The sequence below is a fragment of the Gadus macrocephalus genome, chromosome 1, assembly GCF_031168955.1.
Source record: "Gadus macrocephalus chromosome 1, ASM3116895v1".
NCBI lineage: Eukaryota > Metazoa > Chordata > Actinopteri > Gadiformes > Gadidae > Gadus > Gadus macrocephalus.
This window is the reverse complement of record NC_082382.1, coordinates 8,252,175-8,276,267: the sequence shown is the minus strand read 5'-3', so window position 1 is coordinate 8,276,267 and position 24,093 is coordinate 8,252,175. Positions and strand designations below refer to the sequence as shown.

General features: G+C 41.8%; 1 long non-coding RNA gene across 1 annotated transcript; it reads right to left on the bottom strand.

Moving 5' to 3' along the window:
* Nucleotides 1-1,540: 1,540 nt before the first annotated feature.
* On the bottom strand, nt 1,541-14,833 carry LOC132464304 (uncharacterized). The gene is made up of 2 exons (XR_009527229.1): nt 13,882-14,833; nt 1,541-2,166 (listed from the first exon to the last, which is right to left on the bottom strand). It is a non-coding gene; the product is annotated as an uncharacterized LOC132464304 (long non-coding RNA).
* Between the last annotated feature and the right edge of the window lie 9,260 nt (nt 14,834-24,093).

Genomic DNA, 24,093 nt, shown 5'->3' with positions numbered 1-24,093 from the left:
GAAACACACATCACCTGTGTTGTCAGGCCGGGTGTTATAGAAGAATAAACGCGATATCTTCAATATATATTTATAAACAAAAGAAGTATGGATTAAGATGAGTGTAAAAAAAAAAATCTAGCCTACAATATAAATGTATGTAGCACAAAATTATCATAGACCTATATGCGTATATTGTCAGCCTACGAAGGCTACCTTCATTGCAGCGAAGTTAAATTGTAGTCCTATTTAAGATAGGCTATATCAATGTCTTATAAAGATGAAGTTATGCATGTAATGTATCCATTATCTTATATTACAAAGGTATTACAATTTGAATCACACACTCATTTCCCTCATCCTAAAATGCGGCCCACCTAGGCCTACGACATTAAACAAGATTTGACTTTCACGTTCGTTAATGCAAAACCTGATTTCAAAAATTACAATTATGTGTAACCATTAAATGTTTAGATATACAGTGTTTCCCATCGAACCGAAACAAAAAGGAGATAAGAGCACTTAGAACCGCACCAAAGCCCCCCTGCACAGTGCGGGACCCCGCAGTAACAGAGCAACGCGTTTAGAAATGAGCGTTTCTGGACATCTTGGGTAAAATATTTAATTTAGAATAGAGAATGTGCAGATTGTTAGAAGGAGAATACAAACTAAAGGTTGTTTAATGAAAACCAGGTCGACGGAAATAACCAATCTTTAGCACATATTTGAAAAATATTCAGATAGACCCAGATTAGACTGACCAGAAAGCACACGAGACAAGTTCACCATTAATCGAAAACAGCAACTTAATTTAGTTAAGAATCGACAAAAGTAGTCAAGAAAATATGAAACTTTTGCACACACACACACACACACACACACACTTTAACTCTTTATAATGGTCTAATTATTCAATCTAATGAGCAAGTCATATGATGAGGATTCACTCTTTAAAAGGACAGAAGGCTTGATAATTCGTGGTTTTGATTTCAAGGAAAGTTTCAAGCTAAATATTTACAGTATCAAATTTAAACTGAGCATGATATGTTTTGTCTGCATTGTTATGTTGTTTTGTCATAGAGACCACATGCAACATTATAATGTTTTATGCATAGCACCAACATAAGCCAAGTATGATTTTCAATAGTTTTATTCAATCAAAGTGAGAAAACACAGCGGGATATGATTGACCAAACATTTCTCTCTGCCAAGGAATTCTGCTCTTAAAAGAGTGCATTGGTACGTTCAATTGTTAGACGTGTGAGTAATAAAGAATAAATGGACCAATGCAGTTTTAAAGTTACCATATTAGTTTGTTTCATTCATTATTATCATTTTACTTGTGACTTAATTGAAACAACATGAGGAGCTAAGGCTAAGTAAAATAACATCTTAAATGTTTTTTTTCATAAATGGACAATAAATGGTATACCACAGTATTGGACAAAACATCAATGTTCACTTCATTTCTTGTTCAGTGTTCATTTAGTCATAAACATCAGAGACCAAGCACAAATATTATACAAAAACAAATGATAGCTATCCAAATCCTGAGCGTGTGTTTGTGTGTGTGTGTGTGTGTGTGTGTGTGTGTGTGTGTGTGTGTGTGTGTGTGTGTGTGTGTGTGTGTGTGTGTGTGTGTGTGTGTGTGTATGCGCGCGCGCGTGTGTGTGTGTGTGTGTGTGTGTGTGACATATCCAAGTGTGATGTTAGTTAGATACCAATTAGCAAAGTCTTTCACATCACATATATATCAAGAACATTGCATCCCGCCAACATCCCACTTGAACATGTGCACTACAGTGAGTATGGGTCAGCTCAGTGTGAAATCACTTTAACGCACTGAGCACTTTAATTGATCTGGTGGCCCTGATAGGAGCATGTGCAGGCCAGATGCAGCCACCACAGTGCCACACTCAATAAGCTCAACTCAACTCTGTGTGTTCTCTGCCATACTGATGTGAGTGATCACCCCCCAAACATTGTTCATGATACATTTCCAATGGTGGACATGACGATATTTGAATGATCTTTGGCAATAGTGACATCAATTGTTTTCCAGAGATCCAAATGGCATCATTTGAGACTCCTTGTTGTTGTCTAAATCTCTGTTGGCCGTTAGCGAGCCTGCCCCCATGGGCTGCCCGTCCGGGTCCACTGCGGCAGCCCCCATCCCTCACCTCATGCCTTTATGGTGGAAATATTATTTTGTATGAATACGTTACAAACAGAGCAATAACCACAAGATCATTTTGAATAAACTTTACACATATAAACAAGCAGTATACAGAATCAGTGATGCAGTAAATATAATATCAACATTCAGATTCCACACATGATCTTAATGCAATCAATAACCAACAGAAGGATGTCTTCCATCCATAAACCACTGTGGATACACGTTTATCAGAGGACTTTGGAATCCCACCAAACACCATTACTATACAATACAGAGTGATTCAGATTCATATAGTGATTCAGAGTTAGCAAATGAGACTGCTTGATGCTTTGAATGTTGAACTTGAATCTCAAATGAAAGCTCAAGGAAGGCAAATGCACTGTTATTCCATAGTGAGTCACAGAAGTAGCATGGAAACTCTGTAACAAATACCTCATAAATACCATCACAACGAGTCTCCAAACTCCACAATTCAAAACAAAAACCAAAAGGTCAAGAACCTTAAAAGACCCATCAATTATTAGGCAGACCGTTTGTCCAACTATCAGATATCAGTGAAATCTAGCTTCTGTTCTGCTAACTTTCCCCTAGCATTCACGCAGAGCCACCAAACCCAGGCCTTTGGTAAACTAATGAGCTACGAAAGTTCACAATCATATTCTCCTGTTCAAAGGTTAAAAACAGCTGTGCAGAAGAACATATTACAGCAACGTTGTTGCTGGTTTTGAACAGCACATATGGCCGCTTCATTGTCCCACGATGTTTCTGCAAACATGCCGCCACTGACCAGTGTCCACACACTGTCCCACAGTGTTTCTGAGGGCAGGCTCCGACAGCACAGTGTCTGACAGTGTTGACGTTAGCACTGCTGTACACAGCCTACCACTGCACCACCGTGTGTCCCCCTAGCATTAAAATATTGTCGTATCTCATCACAACTTTGCATGTATTCTGAAATCTGAATACTAAATCTTGCAGGGTTGGTTGAACCTTCAGAGGAGTAAGGTGGTTTGTACAACTTTGTACAGCTGATTGAACAAAACACAGAGCTTGTTGAATGAGGTGTTCTGACACACTCCCATACCTGAGAGTGAGTCGGAATTCTTAAGTCAGAATTCTTAAGTCAGGAGTCACAATTATGCCCGTCAACTAAATCCACTTTCTGACAGGTTTGCATGAAAAACTGATTGAATAATGAGAATGAAGATGTCATAAAAATATCTCTGTAACCAACCATTCAATGTGTATTATTGAACACTAGCAAAACTATTACAGACATGAATTTCTGTTTCTCAAGTCAGCACTAGTCACAGACAAAGGAAATAATAAACCGGCTGGGTGTTGCTGAGCTAACCCGTCTTTTTAATGACAGCATATGTTTGGTTTTTGGATTGCTTGGTGATTTAATGTAGACCTTCGGAGTTTGTGTTGTGTGTGGTGTTTCTGTATTCCTTAAAATATCACAGATGAGAAGGATTCCTGGTTTCATAAATATAACTGCAATGATGAAGGGACAGGCAGATTATTGTTCTTTAGATAATCACCATTATTTCTGTTCAATACAAGACATTAACCAAAGCGGTACTATATATTATAAACAACAAATTGTAGTATGTTCATGATTGAACACTGGACATCTTTAAGTTGGTGCAGATATTTACGTCGCAAAATGTGACACAGTATAGAATAGGCAGGTGGGGATGAATTAGCATATGTGTACAAGATTATAGGTGTACGAGAAGCACAACATGTGCATAAAGAAACATGCACACAGTGCAATTAAGCTACACGTCAACATTGTGGTTGTGTGTTTGAACGTGTTGCGAATCTCGTCCTCGCGTTCTTGTTTCTTTGATTGTTTTGGCCTATTGGCTGAGAGTGTTGGCACAAGCCAATCACAATGTTTCAGAATGACACACTAGACTTGAGCGGCGTGTGTGTGTGTGTATAGATGTGTATATGTGTTAATGTCTTTGTGTGTGTGTGTGTGTGTGTGTGTGTGTGTGTGTGTGTGTGTGTGTGTGTGTGTGTGTGTGTGTGTGTGTGTGTGTGTGTGTGTGTGTGTGTGTGTGTGTGTGTGTGTGTGCATGCGTGCGACCTCAAATATTTTTGACCAACATAAGCACTTATTTAAATATGTGCTTATTTTTGCTTGTTTGAAAGATTTTTTGCTTTTTTGAATGATTTTATTTATGTAACCTAATGTTTTACCATGTTGTGGGTCAAATCTGAAATTCATCCCATTGTGTTGTATGGGTGGCTTAATTTCAGCATTTACACATTTGAAGGCAATGCACTTCTAAAGAACATATAAAGACATTCAACTGGAACTCTGTGAGCTTCTGAGGAAATGATCAACAATTCCGTTCTGCAAAGATGTGTAGCTTTTTGCTTCTGGGTGGCCTAATGTAATGGCCCAAAAATATATTGACCTAGACTGTCTTACGAAGCAATACTACAGAGATACTGTATGCAAAGACTACATAAAGGCTTTTTGATCTACAACTAGGGAATTAGGTGATAAATAGAAAATAACGTTTTTTTCAACAAATGATAACAAAATGGAAACTCCCGAGTTGTTCGTGCCAAGATATCAACCACTGCACTGAACTGATATAACCACTTTGGCAATGGATAAATGGATGAAAACTGGGCGACAACCCCTTTTTTTACTTCCTGTGATTGGTTCTAAATCAATTGTTTTATGACGTATGATAGCCTCCATGAAACATCCTAGAATTACAAATAGTATAAACCATGCTCTTGATGTCAAGAACAAAATCCTTATGTCTGCTTGGTTGCACACCCATGCCTGAGCCCTAATGATTCCCTGCAAATAATGACTCCAGTATATGCATATAACATGCTCATAAACCCCTTGCATCAGACAAAAAAAAAACTATTATGAGAAAGCCGCAGAAAACTCAGCTTTGTAGTAGAAAAGCCGTGTAGACTTGTTTAGACCTGTGGGTGGAGTTTAAATCCCTCAAATGGTATACAGCAGAAGGGTGTATAAGGGGCGGCTCCTGCTTTCTATAAACAGACACAAAGCTTTGTTTATATATATATATATATCCAAGCCACCTACATTGACCATTGTGAGATGTTGTCTTGACACCTGCAGAGGTATCTGACTTAAGTTTCCATTACTATATCCCACTGCGTAATTTGCCTTCCTATTTTTCCATGCACACATACTCAGGTCCCTCCCCCTTCTTCCATCTCTTCCTTTTTCCTTCCAGCCCCCTAGTTCCCCACTAACAGCCAGTCCAGGTCAACGTGGAAGCCATTAGCTTACCCCTAATTAAACAGCCAAACGCCTTTCTCAATACTTTTGGGTGTCAACACATCGCCAGACAGTGTTTCACTCTGCATTCACGGATGTTAAAAATAGTTGCTATTATCATTATGAAAACCTAACATACATTGTAAAAAAACAGATTACAGTAAGACTAGTCAAAAAATTTATAAACAATGTTCAAGTGGTCTTATTTTAGTAATGGTGGTTATTCGCGCGCAATGTTAGTTTGTATTTGCATTTTAAATATGACCACAATGCTGAAGAATTGCTATATTCAGGATTGCACTTTAAGTAGATGCGCATAATTATAGACTGCAGAGCAAATCATGCAAACCTAATCATCTGTAGTTATTGGTTTCACTGGAGATTGTTTGAATCATTTTTCCTTACGTACCGACATCTGGGGATTTATAGGGCTGGCAATGAAGGGCTGTCTGAGTTCATCATACCTCAAGCCATACATTGGTACATACAGCGGTAGTGCATAAAAGTGGATAATATATTCCTTTCTTAACATTAGCAAAGTGCCTGGACATCCAGACATTATGGACCGCTGTAACTAAGGTACCAACTGCTAATGCAGTGTGAATGCATACTAAACATACTAAACAAGCATACTGCATGATACCACTAGGAAACACACTACGAGTAATCTGACTGCAAACCCCTAGAGCGGTGTTCATTAGAGACAGCCCTTCTTTAGTGCAACTGTAGTTCCGAAAATATAAAAAAATATTTTTACAGTATCTGATTTGTAAAAGTAGAACTAAGAAGAAAGGATATACTACCTATGGTAAATCTGGCAAGATTCCTTTATTTCTCTGAGCAGAAACAATGAAAATGCCTCACTATTTGTGAGATATTTGTCGATTGTTGTTGTTTCTAGTTTGGAATGAAATCTAACGGGTTTGTGGGGAAGTTGAGAATCCAAATCTTCCAGCCAGTTTAAGCAACCAATAACACATTGTTTTTATTTTTGCGGCAATGTTTTTTATCCATCTAAAAAACAATCCCAATGAGTTATTGTTACAAGGGAGGGAGTGCCAGTCAAGTCCACGCAAATCACTCATTCTTTGACTTGAACTTGGCTAGTCACAGCTTCAATGCATGTTTAAATCCACTACCTGAAACTTTATGCCAAAAAGGATGACATACCTCTGCAGAATATAGTGCTACTGTTTTTTGATGTAAAAGTGTATTTCTTCTACTGGAAGTCACCAACTCCAGAACAGAATCTATTCTGGCATTATTTCAAGATACTGAGAAATTTCTTATTTCTCTCATTAAGGCTTCATCTACATCAACTGTCTGCACCTAATGTGGTAGGACGATGTTTTTTTAACACAGCAATTATAAATAAATAGATATAAACCTAAATTCTAAATAATGTAACAATTATAGTATAGTACGACTGATCTGACTGATCAATGGAAAGCACATCATGTTTCTCCACCTTTTCGTAGTTGGATGTCATTCATTGTGTCATTCTTGCTAGCACATGTGGAAGAATAAATTCCTTTATCATTATCATTCCTTTTCAATTAGTGTTTGAAAACTCACACAAATACATACATATGACTGCAAATACAAACATTAAACTTAAATATAGTATTGTATTGCCTTTAGATGTAAAAACAAGTATAGGCAATTTAAGAAAGGTGACTTTTTAGTATTATGTTTAAGTTGGATCTTTTGTCTTACATTCTTGAGCAACTTTAATGAAGGAGTTTTGTTAATTTACAAATAATTGTATTTCTACATTGGAAATTCCTTGACAGTATTATTGTATGGTAAATTAATTAGACGGCATCAACAGTGGGGTAGAAGCAGTAAAGGAAAAACAAAGTATTGTTTAAAATACCCTGGTGTGACTGTGACCACTTACCACTTCAGTGTAACCAGCCAGGAGTGAGCGCAGTGTGTACTTGTGGTTAGCCAAACTTTTCATGTTCATTTTTGAGAACGAAACCTAAAGAAATCGTACTTGTGAAGAATATAAATTAAGCTCATTGCTAATATTTTACACAAGTATGTCGCTACCTCTGTCTGAAATTTGACAAGCCACAAATAATATATGACAGAAAGGGTTTTTAAGACTTTTGCCTTTCTTCAATGGCTCAATTGAGTTGCCCTTGGTCTTAAGAAACAAAAGACTGGATGAGCATAAATCAAACTACACCTCATTTCCCCCAAGGCTATTCAGCCACTTGGGGTGTAAAACTGCAAAGAGGCAATGAGCACTTGAAAGTCCTGAGCTGTGGACAGTTTCTGCCCACCAATTATCCTGTCTGCGTGCCTCCTAAACTCTGCATACCAGATATGTTTGGGCCTCTTCAGCAAGCGTCCCACTTGGGGAGACACAGATGCTAATGACACTATATTTTCAGAGCTGCAGAGACAGAAGGCCTCTGGCCATCACTTTTTTTAAACACATGCCACACAGCCTGCACCACCCATAGCACACAGACCTGTTATTGACGACCACTGACTCCTGCTCCCTCTCTCCGGTCAGGGTGGCCATCAGCCAAGGAGCAAACACAACATGTCAAGATAAAAAACATTTGGACCAGTGCGCCCATTAGTTTCCGATGTACGCCTTGTTAATGAAGATAGATGCTCCATAAAGATATAGTGCTTTGTGTGAGTGTGTGTGTGTGTGTGTGTGTGTGTGTTGACAAATTTCTGTCTCGCTTCAGCAGTCGAGGTGTGCTGCTTATGATTTTGCGTTGCCTTTTTGGCTGCTAACCCAGTAAGGGGCCAAGTGACAAGCACCTGTCACATGGATTGATGTGTCCAGCTGGTGCCCAAGTGGTGGGTTAAAGCAGTCAGGAGCAAGAGCAGCACACATTAAACGGGACTGCAGAGATGAGCCGGGGTGTGGTTGCTGTGGCCCACAGAAAAAAGGGCTTAAGGTGGTGTACGGAGATGAGGTAAGTTGAAAATCACGTACGGGAGGGGGAATAGTTGAAGCGAGTAGGTGACAGGAAGTGGCTCTACCTTGGATTCCTTCAAGGGGACGCAGTCGCACGGAAATGTTCCAAACGGTTTACTGCTGCGAGAGAGAGAGAGAGAGAGAGAGAGAGAGAGAGAGAGAGAGAGAGAGAGAGAGAGAGAGAGAGAGAGAGAGAGAGAGAGAGAGAGAGAGAGAGAGAGAGAGCAATGGAATGCAGAAGGTGCAAAAGCTCTTTGCAGATGTCCAAATAAGCAGTAAATCACTGGGAGAACCTGAGGGTACTCAAATGCTTTTTGACTGAATCTGTCTCCCAGCCCAGCAGCTCCAGAATGACTAAAACATTAACCAGAGTCTTCAGGGTAACGGCAGCCAAACCATCCCCCACAAGCACTGCTCAACCACAGGACTGTGCAAACCAAAAAAAAAGCCAAGACCAAAATGGCCTCCATTCAGATGTTGTCCCAATGCGTTTTTCTGTTTGAAAACCAAGAGAACTCTCAATTGGAAGATGCCGTTGTACACAAGCTATCTATTTAGCCATGTGTCCCCATTCCCATGAGTCATAAACTCTGCCATGGCATTTCAGTAGCGAGGTCTGTGTGTTGAGTTACAGGTGTTCTTTTTAACACGGTTACTTAGAAAAAAAAAAGGTTTATGACTTTTCTTCTATGGCGGGCTAAGGAAACAGCAGTGACATTGGGCTTAGAAAACAAGTTTAAACCCAGGATGTAATCATATTTATAGCATAATAACAAATAGCTCTATGCTGCAGACTTTGTAACCATTGGGTTTACAATCAACATTTATGTAGCAAACACGGTCATATGCAATGAAGCAAAGCTGCCCTAAATCACAACAGTCCAAGTCCAAAGAAATATATATTTTTTATTGCAATAGGCTGTGTTGTTCAAAAACTAACAATGGAAAGAAACAATTAGACATTAGAATCAAAATTAATAAAGTAATCCTTAAAATGGGAAGAAAAAAAAAAATGCACAATTTATAAAGATTCATAATTTGGGCAAACTCGTTTATATGAACAAGGGACAATTAGATGTGAATATCTATATTTTGTGATGGCTCTGGATCATGTTCTTTTGAATAATATATATCCAATGGATGATCAATTATTTAAGTAGTGAAATTAAGAAAAAATATATTTTGAACTGGTAAAAGAATTACGGCTTCACATTTCAAAGCTATCGTACTGAAACTTTCCAGCAATGGAAGGGAAATGTATGCCCTGTTTAATATATGTGCTACATTAACTTTCTAAATACTTTTCAAACATAATATCTCTCTATAGACATGCACACATTTTCCAGACAATGTTCTATTGATCAATTAATCTTCTTCTTATATGCGTCAACCAGCCACTCTGACCTCTAAATGTAAAAAAGATTGACATGATTTAATGCTAATGAATAGAACATTAATAGTGGATATAAACCGAGAAGCACTAATAGTTTGTGCACATCACAGAAGAATAGCCAATGGATTCACAATTGACACAATGGACACTATTCAGATTCTTTCCATCCATTTTGTAATCTAGCATTTCAATGGACTATTTAATATGAGTGTATCTTTCACCATCGTATGATAGAAGAATGTACATTGAGATAAATACTGCTGCATAGGATGAAGCGAGGGAGATCGTGAAGTTCTCTGCCTGTTCCCTCAGTCTCCAGCATCTGGATGTGTGTGCTAAAGCGCCCCCTGGCAGAGATTGCTGGGACTACACCCAGGTCTACTCAGGGTAGGAAAACCACTCCCTATGGGAGAAGAATCCCCACCTCTGTTTCTACCGCTAAAGACATCCGAAGATGTTCCGATCTTAGGGATGTATCTATAATGGCAGATGATGCAAAATGAAGCCGCAGAGATACTATAATATAATATAATATAATCATACACATTTAAACATTACAAATGGATGTTTCTGTTGACACACAAAACAATAGCTAGTAGGAGCCAGTCATTTGGATGATACATTTCTTAATATCTTAATATTGTACTTCAATTAGATTATTATAAGTTCAATGTTCCCTCCTGTAGTTCTAAGAGTAGAACAATAGCAGGAAAAGAGCTTTTGTGATTTCCTCTCATTCCATTCAGATTTATTGGCAGTGTTATTTGCGCAGTAGCTAATGTACATGAATACTAAATAATGTTATGCTTTTGACCTCTCATCACTTGTAAACGCCAGGGCAAAACCAGACAAGCATTTGTGGTAGACAATTAAACACGATTTATTTGAAAGAATATGTTTTTAAGTCCAGACCAATTATATTATTGAAGAGGAAAAATAGAGCTTGAGAAATGTTATGGGTTGTTGACCTGCAACACCAAGAAGCACAAACAAAACTAATTATTGCGATATTGCTGAGTACTGGTGAAAAATTCTTACAGTATTTTTATACGGTCTTGGTATTCAAAAAGATATAGGCCTACCTCTGTCCATTTACCTGGAAATACCTTATGCACATGCATACACACAGAAATACACCACGCTGTACACTGGAGCTTAGTAAACGACAATAAAAACATAAACAATATATCTTGCCTTTTATTTGTATCATAAAGTCCTCTGAAAAACCCATGCAGCAGGCTAGCTGAGATAAACAGGAGCCAACCTGAGGTGACGAGATACTGCATTACAGTACCACAGTCCAGCTGAAGGTGGCAGCACAGGCCCTACCACCAGCAGGGTAAAACCACATCCATGGTGACTGCCACACTCTGTCTTTATGGACTTGGGGGGCTAGACCACTCTGCACTGAACACTGAGGATCATGTGGTGGGCTGAGTCCTGAATGAGGACGCATTGTGCTTGGATCCTGCCTTGCCGTTACGTCTTCTTAATGATGGAGCCCACAGACACAGAGCCCTGCTCCACAACTAATTATTCCGCGCTTAGGATTGGACTTGTGCACATACAGCACTTGCACTTTGTCTCCTTAAGGAGTGCTTTGTGCGCACTAACACCTTCCTATAATAGATAGATTTAGGGACGAATATGCCAGTCGGGCCAATGCAGATGTACATGCATGGCTGCATCCATTTTGCAGCGCTTAAAGTCAGCTCGGCACAGAGTGACATCACTCAGCTAAGACCACTGGAGCTGAACCAAAGTGTGTGAGTGTGTAGGGCTATCTGGATTAATTAACGAAAGACCTTCGATTAAAGGGGGAGTCACAGATCAGACAATGGGGGCATTTATCAACTCAATGCGTGGTGCGTACATGGCGCGCAGTAATGTATCTCCCGCCGCTGTGTTCACAGACCCATTCATTGTGACACAAATAAGTAATACATTGTATTCAATGGAAGTTGATGTCACTTTAATTGCTCCCCTGCGTAAATACAGCACGCCAGACAAGCCCAAAGGATGCATTCCATTAAAATGTCTATTTATATGAAAACATTGCTGCTTTGTTTTTCCATTTGGGGAAACAAACGCCTCCATGAAGGAGTGAGCCAAGAATGGAACCACGAGGCAGCTTGATAAAGTGTAAAGTAAGCTGGAAGGGAAATGGTGTTCCCCTTTATTTCTGGAGCAAACTATGCAGACGATCTGAGAGAGAGAGGGAGAGAGAGACGAGTCAATCTATAGGATCACCAATACAGTCTGCGGACAGCGGATAAATCCCCGGCAGGCAACAAAAAAACACGGATCAATAAAAGAAAGCATGTAAACAAACCACAGTGGGAAGGAGGCTGCAGATGGATGGCAGAGGGCTGCGTGGGCCGGCCAGTGGTGCTTCACATAAAGCGCTACGGCAGGGAGCTGGGCGCGGGGGGGGGGGGGGGGGGGGGGGGGGGGGGTGGCAGAGAGCCAGAGGGAGGCTAACAGCGAGGAGCAGGGAGAGTGCAAATGAGGAGAGGGAGTAGGAGAGGGGGAGCAGAGGGAGAGTAGCCAATGGGTCGCGATGGGGAACGAGGACCGCAGGAAACAGGGAGATTGGGGATGCGACAAATTGCGGTGGAGACGGGGGAAGAAGACGGGGAGTGTAGAAGTGATTTACACTAGTTGTATACATTTCGACAATGTTGCCACCCGTCCGCCTTCCACCCCCACCCTCCACCCCCACCCTCCACCTCACTACCACTCTTCTTCCTCATCTCCTCCTCCCCCTCCTCCTCCTCCTAGGGTCTGCTCCTCCTCACCGTCACACTAAAGAACAGTCCCTATCCACACCCGCTCCGTGATTAAGATTCTGCCGCCATGCGACTGCAGCACTTTGCAAATGGAAGACTGGACATAATTTCCCTAAAATGCTGTTTTTTATCACCTATTTCCCCTTCATCAGCTTGCCGTGCACGATTGATGGCTGATGGCACCTCTGACAACTTAACGTTTTTATGGATAGATTTATTGGCTATCTGCTCCTTGCCTTTTACAGCTCAAACTCTGTAAAAATGCTTATTTCTCAGATAAGGAGAGGGAGGGTGCGTGTCTATGTGTTTGGAACGGTATCACACCCAGCTAAATGTATGCATGAGGGAGCCACATTCACCTGACTGCATTGCAGTGCGTAGTGCGCTGCTATGCTTTTACTATTACGGGGCTGGCATCGCCTTTGCATAACAGTGTGTCACTTCAGCCGCCTCTGTTTTCCTCGATAGCAAACACAATCCTAAGGTCTCTCATTATCACCTTAGCGAAAGATTCCTGAAACTCCCTCCAGGAATTAAAGAATTGTGGAAAGTACAAATGGTACAAAATGGCTTCCTTGTTTATGCAAAACCTGCGTGTTTATGCTGAAGCCAATCGCTCCCAGTACGTTTAAAAGATATCGCAATAAATAAAAACATAAATTATAATGGGAGCTTCATCCCCTTCAAGCTAAATAAATAAAGATATATTTATCTTGTTCGGCTGTTATTTGTGAACAAATTGTTCCCAAACAAAGAGCTAATGCAGATGTTGCATAAGCTGGTCTTCACCTGCATTCTGCAATAAAAACACAATTTGTTTTCAACCTGTTTATTAATGATGGTTGATGTGAAAGAATGGTAATGATTTGCTGCAGCGATGCGTGAGAGGTCATTATCCATTATGTTAAGAATTTTTTTATGGAGAGCAGTAAGTAGGCCAAGGTGACACTTCACCTGTCAAAGTGCACCCTGTCTGTGCATGTGTGTGTGTGTGTGTGTGTGTGTGTGTGTGTGTGTGTGTGTGTGTGTGTGTGAATGCGTGCGTGTGTGCGTGCGTGCGTGCATGTGTGCTTGTACGTACGTGCGTGCGCGTGTGTGCTTGTATGTGTGTGCATGTATGTGTGTGCGTGCGTGAGCGCGCGCGTGTGTGCGTGCGTGTGCTTGTACATGTGTGTGCTTGCTTGGGTGTGTGTGTGTGTGTGTGTGTGTCTGTGTGAAGGGGTCTGCGGTGGGCTGCTACATGTCACTTTTGAGACCTGAATCAGAGGTAGCGCTATGCTTCCAACACCGGGACACAGTTGGACTTACCGGACTGCGGTGTTAGAGTGGACACTGCAGGCCGCCCCTCCCTCGCCACCCGGGGAGATTTACGGCCTGCATAAGCTCCCAGTATAGCTTTCTCCCCTGCTCCTCCAGCCCCACACACCGTTGATGAGCCCGGCAGATCCCAGACGGGCACCCAGGGGGCCTGAGGTGTGACAGCGCCTGGGGGAGGGGAGAGTGTGGGGGAGCGAGAGAGAAACGGTCCGACGAGATCAATGATTCATGGACACCCAGGAGGCCACACCCTGGAACGGGCTAATACCACACGTTTTAACTGGGCTGGCCTATAATTCATTAAGGTTACCAAGGCTACCGGGAGCCCCGTAGCAGGAGGGTCCTAGAAATCATCTCTACATGCTGTTAGGAACAGCCCATGCGGAGCATAATTACAATGCCCACATGAAACATGTTCTTATTAGAGAAAGCGGCTCATATTTCCTCCGCAACCCCATGTTTACCGTCTAGAGTATTGCATATGTGTTTTGTGCTAATGGTAGTAATGTGATGAGGTGGAATACTGCAGCGAACCAGTGTCAAATGATGGGGTTAGATGGCGATACACCCAGTGTTGCATTATTAATGCTGCATTACTGGGTGCGTACTGCATGGTGACTAGAAGGTTTTATTTTTCTTCCGATATAATAGTAGCCTTGCTCATGAATATATTTAAAGACATCACTCTAGTTCTATATTTGAATCAGAATGGAAACCTTAGGCAACCTGACATTAAGCTGCTATATGTTTAGACTGGAAATAACATTCAGAAAAGTACGGGCAAAAAGCATAAGGCAGCTCTGTTCTGTTTGCTTTCAGAGCCAGTTTACCGCTGGACTAAAAACATTACAGCATTCCAAATGAAAGCCATTGTGCATAGGGCTTAAAACCAGACTCCAGCTTTGAGCTGGACAACTTAATTGCTCTAATTATTCCCTATAATTGTTGTATGTCTGAGTTTTACAGAGGCCCACTGAATGGGGCAGCTTCCATTGTAGCTTTGGAGAGAAGGCCCAGCTTGAGCTCAACTGACTTTTTCCGTGCACTTTTTCTTTGACCTTGGTGCCAATTTTTTGAACGCCATGGAAAAATTATGCAACATATTTTTTATTACTTAATTTCCCAACACGAAACCTGCCAGTTGGGTTGAAAGCAAAATTGCCTGTCTGTGAAATAACAAGTATATAGCTAAAGAAGAAACAGGTAACAACATGATTATGGAGCCTATTCATTGTACAATGTGAAACATGGTCTCTCTTAAAGGGCACAATGTAGGTTATCCGTTGAGAAAAAGTCTCTTTCTGAAGAAGCTATCATACTGCAGACATCAGTTGACCGGTTATTACAATCACCTCCTAGTGAAATCGCATTAAATCCATTTGCATTAGGCAGCTGCCGAAGGTTCTGTGCATGTTTTTGCGGTAGGAGTGTGTGTCGCACAAATGTCGACGGATGCTCTTTAGCACAGTGTTCATTAGTCTGAATATTAAGAATTGGTTGGGGTGAATATGTGGGGGGGGGGGGGGCTGATTGGGTGATAGAGGAGAAGAAAAATGTAAAAAGGAATTTGGAAGAGCATTTTAAAGGGGCCATTTCATCAGAATCGTTATTTTTTTGCGGTCCTCTGAAGGCTCGTAACGGGCGGACTATGGAGAGAGCCACGCCGCAGTGGGGCTTCATTTAAAACCAGAAAGGTCACCGCGTCGAGAAAGGTCCCCGGCTCAGCCAAAAATATAAAATGAGGAGGAAAGAAAAGCGGTGGTTGGAGGGGCACGGGCCAAGAAGGAGGGCAGAATGAAAGGAGAGCAGAGGATGCCGATGAGGAAAGGGTGGTGAAGGGAAAGAGCTTTGGATCAGACGGAAAGACAGCGTTGTGGAGGGGCATGCCAGGTGGAGGAAAATACTGAGGAAAAGGGGAAACACAGACAATTGGTTCACAATGGAACCGAACTGGGACAGATCTATTATCAAAACAGAGGAAAGATACTTTTTTGTTTAGTTTAATGGTGTTTCCAAAGTAATTTGTTATAATGGGCTAGAATTTGTGAGGGAAAAACATTTTGTTTCCATATACAGTAAAGGATGGCCAATCTGTCCAGCAATCTGCGTTGGCACAAACATTACGCTTTTACGCCTTAACTGAATTAGTCTGCTTGTGCTTGGTACGAGACCAAAACACTAATAGTCCGGCAGGAACTTAGCTTGCCATATGCAACTCAGCACAAAATGTGTAGGACTCAAACCAACGCGAGCACTGAAAGTGTACTATTCCAACCGAACCCTGGCGGAGGGTTACATTTGACTGGGGCATCCATTTTGGAGACGTGTGTTGGCCTTGGCCTTGTTCACGTGCGCTAGCTTCCCCTTCCCCCACCTCGTGCCACATTCCACCAACCAGCAACACCGTCTTCAATCACTTGTTTATCTATTGGCTCACTTTAATTGTCCGCTGGGCTTTTACATTATATTAAAGCTCACATGAGCCTCCTGCCAGTGGCAAGACCGCCGCTGATGTAAAGCTTCACGGTTTGCACAGATAAGATGGGTTCAATTTTAATGTTGCTAGCACACCGAGACGCACCAGGAACACTTGTAAAACAGAATGCCCTGTCCGCTTGTAAACGCAGTAGCCCAGGAGCACCGTGTTGGGGGCAGGGCGTCCGGGGTGGGCCACATGAAAAGGAGAAACTCTGCATGCCCCACTGCTGTAGCACGTCTTGTGGATCAATTTCTTCTCCTCAAATTTCCAATCTATCTATCCCCTATCTCTTTGAAAAAACGAATACCCAATTTCAATTTCCAATCGCCAGCGCAGTAAAGCAGGTCTTGTAAAAGGTCACAGTGCAACCTCTGGGTTTATTCAATCGGTCGGCGGTCAGCCCACTTTCTATTGAAATACTGCACCGGCCGTTTGGGGTGACATAAAATGACATGGTCTGGTGTCAAATCCACCCACAAGGGACCAAGGTAGAGCTCCGGTCGGATCTGGACATGAAGTATCACAGCACAGAGGTTTTAACAACCCTTTTGTTTTCAGTGTTATGGGCAACAGGAAACAGAATCCTGCTTGCAAGCGAGGTCTAGGGAGAGAGTTTTTTTTTGTAAAAGGTGTAACTGCAGAGTGTGGTTTGTGTGTGTCATTGGTAGCATCCTGGTATAAAGGGGAGTATCTCACCAGCAGCCAGGCTAGAAAGCTGATCAGATGGACGATCAAACACTAATCATTCCCTCACGGCCTATACCGAGTAAAGCTGTCATTAATTTTGCGGAATTACATCAAATCTGAGACATTCTTTATGTGGCCCACGGCCTGGAGACAGTTATACGACAGGGACTGCTGCGCTAAGCAGATGGAGCAGCTTGGCTGTGCATACTAAATACCTCCATCCCCCTTTTCCTCCCTATATCCTCCTACCCCAACATGCTGCCTCCCTTACAGGCTTCAGCTTAGCTTTTGTTTTGCACCCTTCTCATGTCCCACACTATGACCCAACAAGCATTACAATTCACCACCTACGCCTGACAAGGACATCATTATTGAATTGACTTATTTATCTGTTACATTTATGGTATAATGTGTATCATTAAGGCACAATAATTTTTTTATTTGCCTGGATTTGTAAATGGTGCAATGCTCATGAGCTAAATAAAATCGGGCCAAAACAATTTTGAAAAAACAAGACAACGTGCATCTTTTATACCAATTGTTACATTTGGACCACGCCTGGGACATTCCCCGTCTAAATAATACAACCAAAGCCTGCAATCCCATGGCAGGTTTTCTTGGCAACTGATGAGCGCTTAAGGCAAGCTGCAATTTATGACTACTGACACATACCTGCCATTCCCCTAGAATGAGACATGTGGTAAGCTATATTCAGGCGGACCACCTCAGGTAGTAAAACTGCAGCAGAAAGGGATGCAGAATTTTCTCACAGTGGAAAATGTTTAAGTCAACAGCTGAAAACCATCCCACAACAAAAATATGTGCCTCGTAATGTCCTGGAATGAATTAATGGTTTGACAATTTGGCTTTCGTATAGAGATTATTTGTATTGATACTACTGGCCTAACGACATTTAAAAAAATTATTACAATGTAAATAAGATATGGATAAACTGATAAAATTGCTAGAACAACAAGGATCAGTAAGAGCTTGAACATCGTAATGCATCATGGGATTTTTTGTTGGCGATACACCATTTTTAGTGATAACTGTAGGTTGCAACAAGTTCAATATAAGACTTTTCATTCACTAATACCTCTTAAAAACCAATTTAAAACAGGTTTCATGGCCAAATGGCATTTAGGTAAATGACAGTTCTAAATCTGGAATGCAATTACTCAATTCACAAAACCCCAACCATTTATTTTGGAAGGTAATTAATATGCTAAATACAGTTGTACATTGCAACATAACATCACAATTACCAGCGCCATTCTTGGTGTGTGGGAGCATTGTCAGTTATTATCTTGTTAGAAATTGATTTTGGTCATTGATTAGTAATTAATCATGATGTTTTTTGTCATTATGGGAAGACGATGCTGTGTTTCTCATGAGAGACGTGGTTTAGACGTGGCTAACGCAAAGTTACCATTAGCCTAGGTCAAGGCAGCGGTGGGCGCTCCATATAAACTGTGAATACGTTATATCGAAGTCAATGTCCAATGTTTCAACTAGCATTTGTATGAAAACATTACACCATTTTTGGTTTTCCACAGCTTACTACATTTTTAAAGGCCTTGACTGCAATTGTTCTGGGTTACGATATACACGGGGGTCCACACTGAAATGGGGTTCAGCATATCACCTTCACCTGCATGTGCTCTATCTGTCATCTCCTGGTGAGAGAGAGAGGGGGGGGGGGGGGCTAAAGCGCTGAGGGTGTTGGGAGAAAAGCTAGATTAACCTCAGCTTTTAAGTCACGTGATAAAGAGCAACCATGCCCCCTAGTGACTCAGCTAAATCACACATTTCAAGCAAAGGGACTACTGTTTCAAGCACCAGTAGCCTGCCCAAAGCCAGGGCCAGAGTGGAGAATAATTTCGGGCCAGGAGTTGCATGCCAAAGACCAGCCCACTTGTTTTTGTGGTCAAGGAAATTGGATAAACACAGCAACAACAAGTAGGGCCCTGATGTCTGCAACTGTATTAATTGTCTCATTGTCTATGGACATGCAGATTTCATTTTTACTGCAGAGTACCATGTAGGCCTCTAAGGGCTCCAGAGTCCTCAGCTGGCTTTTTAGTCCGGTATTAATTTGCTTGAGTGTCGAGAATCACCTTGAGAGACTGAAAGGGTCAACAAAAACATATTGTTGTCCTGGCCGCTCATTGCTAATGTCTGGGTCATACTCATTCTCACCAGCTACAAAAACATTTAAAGCAGCAGTAAGGAGATAAAGCTAAAGCTGAGGCTAACAATCTATAAGGCAGGGAAAACGCAGAGTTTGCACTGATGTAAGCTTGTTAAGAAGCTAACTTTTAGGCGTGGAACTCTGTACAAGCCTACATAGGCTTCGCTCCCGCCTTGCACAGATGTTGTCATTTGTGAAAAACAAATAAACTGAACTAAACTAAACTAGTGTCGTTTGGCAATATAGCCCAGTAGGCAATGTTGGGCAGTAAAGGCTTGTCAAAGTCCACGTTCACCCCTGGGTTACAGTATATTTGCATTGGTTTAGGATTTCATAGTACAACAATTCTCTTTAAATAGCCAGTAAACCCAAAAACCTTAATTTTTGGATTAAATATAGATTGGTGGTAATATAGATTATATGATTATATGAATGTCCACATAGTGTAATATATGAAATGTTATCGCTGTTACTGAAATAAGGCTGTCATCTAGAAAATCAGAATTAAAATCAATGTTTTTGCCAGTATCCCCAAAACCTTACGTGAACGTTCCATCCTGAATCGCATGCAGGTAATGGTCTTCTTGTGATGCCAGTAAGGTGCATGTAATGGCCCGTTTCCACCAGGTAGTGCAGTTAGGCCCAGTACGATTAGGTCCGGTAGTGCAGGTGCAGTTAGGTAGACTGGGTAGCCCCGGCCATTTTGCCGGCATTTTGAGTTCGCTCTGCACAAGGGTCTGGAGAGGAGCAATACATTTCTTTCTGCTTCCGATACGTTTTTGCGGGAGCCAATCACCAAGCTGGCTCTTCCCCTTGGCGCGCTATTGGCTGGTTTAACACAATGACGACAGGGAAGCGACGGCAGGCAGACAATGACGTACAGAGTCATTTGAACTAGGCCCGTTGATCAAGTCTCTTGTGCTGAAGAAAATGACAGCAGCGTCCCCAAGTCAAGGTATCCTTAAAAGGCACCTTGGATGTTTTTATTTTCTGCAGTTTAGACTTCTTCTATAACCTATTTTTGAAAGCAAAACACCAAACTCATTGATTTAACGAGGCGGGGTTATTTGAAACAATTTATTCAATAAATATTTGTGAGAGGTCATTCCATACATGTTTGCTTCCTATTTATGTCTGGTGTACACCCCTACTGCCTAACATTTTCAAGTAAGCTATACCTTAGGGTCTCTTATAATAATAATAATAATAATAATACATTTAATTTAGAGGCGCCTTTCAAGACACCCAAGGTCACCTTACAGAGCATATAGTCATCATTCAAAACTATGTAAAACAGACTAGGAATAAAAGGAAAACAGAGGTTAAACATTAATAATAATTAATAACACTCAAAGACGCCTAAAGTGAAGGGGGGACCTCACTAACCACCACCAATATGTAGCACCCACTTGGGTGATGCACGGCAGCCAATCGGTGCCAGAACGCTCACTACACACCAGCTTGAGGTGGAGAGTTAGGGATGAGGTGTCAAAGGGGGTTATATATATTTGTTATATATCAAAGGGGGTCACAAAGGACGCATACGCATCAACCTGTGGCTCCAGCCCTGCAGGGAATGACTCAGCAAGTGCTCCATCTCGTTGCACCTCACCCAGCGGCTCGCTTGCAAGATTTTGGCCTGAAGTTCTTCCCAGAACCACAACGTAGCCATCCAACCCTGCATATCTGAGAATCAGGCCTCTCTTTAATAATGACAAAAAGTTACAAGAGAAATACACATTAACTTTTTGTTATCTCATAAGCGGCGTGGTGCCGGCTCCTTTCGACCTTTTGACCCCAGACTTCTAGAACGTGGCCACAGGCCAGCTGTGTCTACACACCTTAAGCCACAAATGTACACCTCCATCCCACAAAAAATGGGGACTAGAAACGAACCTATGTCTTATGTACATTTACCCTACTGTTGGAGGTCACGCCCCCTTTCCGGCCTTTTCGAGATAGCTAAGGATGCTAAAATGTTTACACACATTTCCCGGTGTCCCAAGAACGACATATCAGAGATTTGGAGTTCTAGCCCTTAGAGAAAAAAAGTTTTTCCAAATGGACTGTTATTTGGACAAAGCCCCTCAGAAGTGTTGCCTGCAAGACTTAGTAGTTCAGAATGTGGTGGAAAAACAGTTTTTGAGATAAGATGGTCCTACCCCCCTGAAATTTGAATACCTTATTCTAGGGCCTACCTGGGACCCCCACACCGAAACTTGGCCCGGTCGGACCCCGAGGGCAGGAATTCTATGGCCTAACTGAGACCCCCGCACCGAAACTTGGCCCGGTCGGACCCCGAGGGCAGGAATTCTATGGCCTAACTGGGAGCCCCGCACCGAAACTTGGCCCAGTCGGACCCCGAGTGCAGGAAGGGGGGGCCTGGACTTTCATAATCTTCGCTCGGTGAATGTGAAGGATGTTTGGTTGGATAGTTATGACGAAGAATCATAATGTGAATGGAAATATTCTATAAATGTCTTGATATCATCTTTCGTCTCAACACTTCTGCTGCAGCCGCTTAAAGTCTCACTCCGAGAACCTTAAAATATGAAACAATCCATTAGAAGTATGAAAATATCTTCCCGGTGGCGTAACGGGGCAAACAAGGTGTCCTTTGACATCTACGTTTCGAGGCGATTGCAACAGTGCCACACATGATCATATTTGAATATGTTTCGGCGTAGTAATTAGCTGTCGATTTTGGAGGCCTTTATCAATAATGACCAGCTATAGATTTGCTTCCCGATGGAGATTTTTGACAAATTACATGTTATTTAGCATCTACACGTTAAGCTGAGTCCAATGAGATCAAGCTCGCCCTCTTGCCACACCGAGATCATGTCCTAGACCATAGGTGTACCATGTAAAATACATGGTACACCATTTGCTAGAGTGTCATGCTTGGTGTCGTTGGACTCAGCTCAACGTGTAGATGCTAAATAACATGTCATTTGTCATAAATTTCTATCGGGAAGCAAATCAATAGCTGCTCATTATTGATTAAGGCCTCCAATTTCGACAGCTAATTACTACCATTAAACATTTTCGAATATGCTCATGTGGGGCACCGTTGCAATCGCCTGGAAGCGTAGATGTTGAAGGACACCTTGTTCGCCCTCTTACGCCACCGGGAAGATATTGACATACTTCTGATTGACTAATGAATTGATTCAGCTATTCCCCCAGAAGTCTGGGGTCAAAAGGTCAAAAGGAGCCGGCACCACGCCGCTTATGAGATAACAAAAGTTAATGTGTACTTCTCTCATAACTTTTTGTCATTATTAAAGAGAGGCCTGATTCTCAGATATGCAGGGTTGGATGGCTACGGTGTAGGTCTGGGAAGAACTTCAGGCCAAAATCTTGCAAGCGAGCCTCTGGGTGCAGGTGCAACGAGATGGAGCACTTGCTGAGTCATTTCCTGCAGGGCTGGAGTCACAGGTTGATGCGTATGCGTCCTTTGTGACCCCCTTTGATATATAAGAGACCCTAAGGTATAGCTTACTTGAAAATGTTAGGCAGTAGGGGTGTACACTAGACATAAATAGGAAGCAAACTCAGGAGATGGAATGACCTCTCACAAATATTTATTTAATAAATTTTTTCAAATAAACCTGCCTCGTTAAATCAATGAGTTTGGTGTTTTGCTTTCAAAAATAGGTTATAGGAGAAGTCTAAACTGCAGAAAATAAAAACATCCAAGGTGCCTTTTAAGGATACCTTGGAATATCAGTCTATATTTTAACCATCGGACCCTAGTTTACGACAAAAACAACACAATTGACGGCAGCTCCTTTGCCGCGTGGTTTTTAGAGCCATGTAAGGATTAGAGGGGGCGGTCGATAGCAACCACCATAGCAACCATGACAGTCAAGTGATGTGGACGCAGCCCTGTTGAAAAAAATAGAATACCACCCTACACACTCTTGATTAATTATATTTAAATTATCATGACCATGGAGCCTTCATTTGCATGGGTTTACATTTCGTTCGGTGTAGCATGGAAATATCGGAGAAACACTCCCATTCAGAATGCATTGGTTTACATTTCGTCCTTTGGAGCACGGTTATTTTTATTTATTTATTTATTTTTCAGTTTTTGAGAAGGTGGTTCAAAAATGCAAAATGTTCTGCAATAATCCAAAATCCAATGGAAAAACCCGTTGGCTTGTTGTCAAGGGAACCCAGGGCGACGCTCACTTCCGGGTTGGCCAACACACATCATCCCTCCGCCAAATATATTGTAAAAACACATGTTCAAGTTGAATGATAATGCATGAATTTATTCTTTATTCTGCCGTAGTATTTATTGAAGGGGGGGGGGGCATACAAGTCTTTGGGCCATGGATCCAGATCTGTTCCGGAGCATTTCAGCTCCTCGGGCAACAGCGCAGGGTTGCCAGGTCCTGCAAAAACGTCCTGCCCACATACCGTTCAAAATCCACCCAAAATGTCCTAGAAGCAGCCCAAATTAAAATTTAAAAATTGTTGTTGTTGTTTTAGCAGCGAAATGCATTGTGTGCGTGTGCGTGTGCGCGTGTGTGTGTGTGTGCATGTGTGTCCACTAGGTATGAGTCGGTCGCGACCGATTCGTTCACAACGAACGAATCCCGAACGTGAACGACAAGAACTGGTTCCCCAAAACAAGAAGAACTGGTTCTTTGATTCTTTTTTTTTAACATTAAACAAAAATATGGTCACGTAAATAAAATATACAAACGAACAGAGCTTTGTCTCCCCGCAACCTTATATCGATTGAGTCTACAACGTTCTCAAAGATTCAGCCAATGAGAGGTAGGAATGGTGTTGCCATGGCACCTGGGTAAACAAATGACAAGGTTGTACC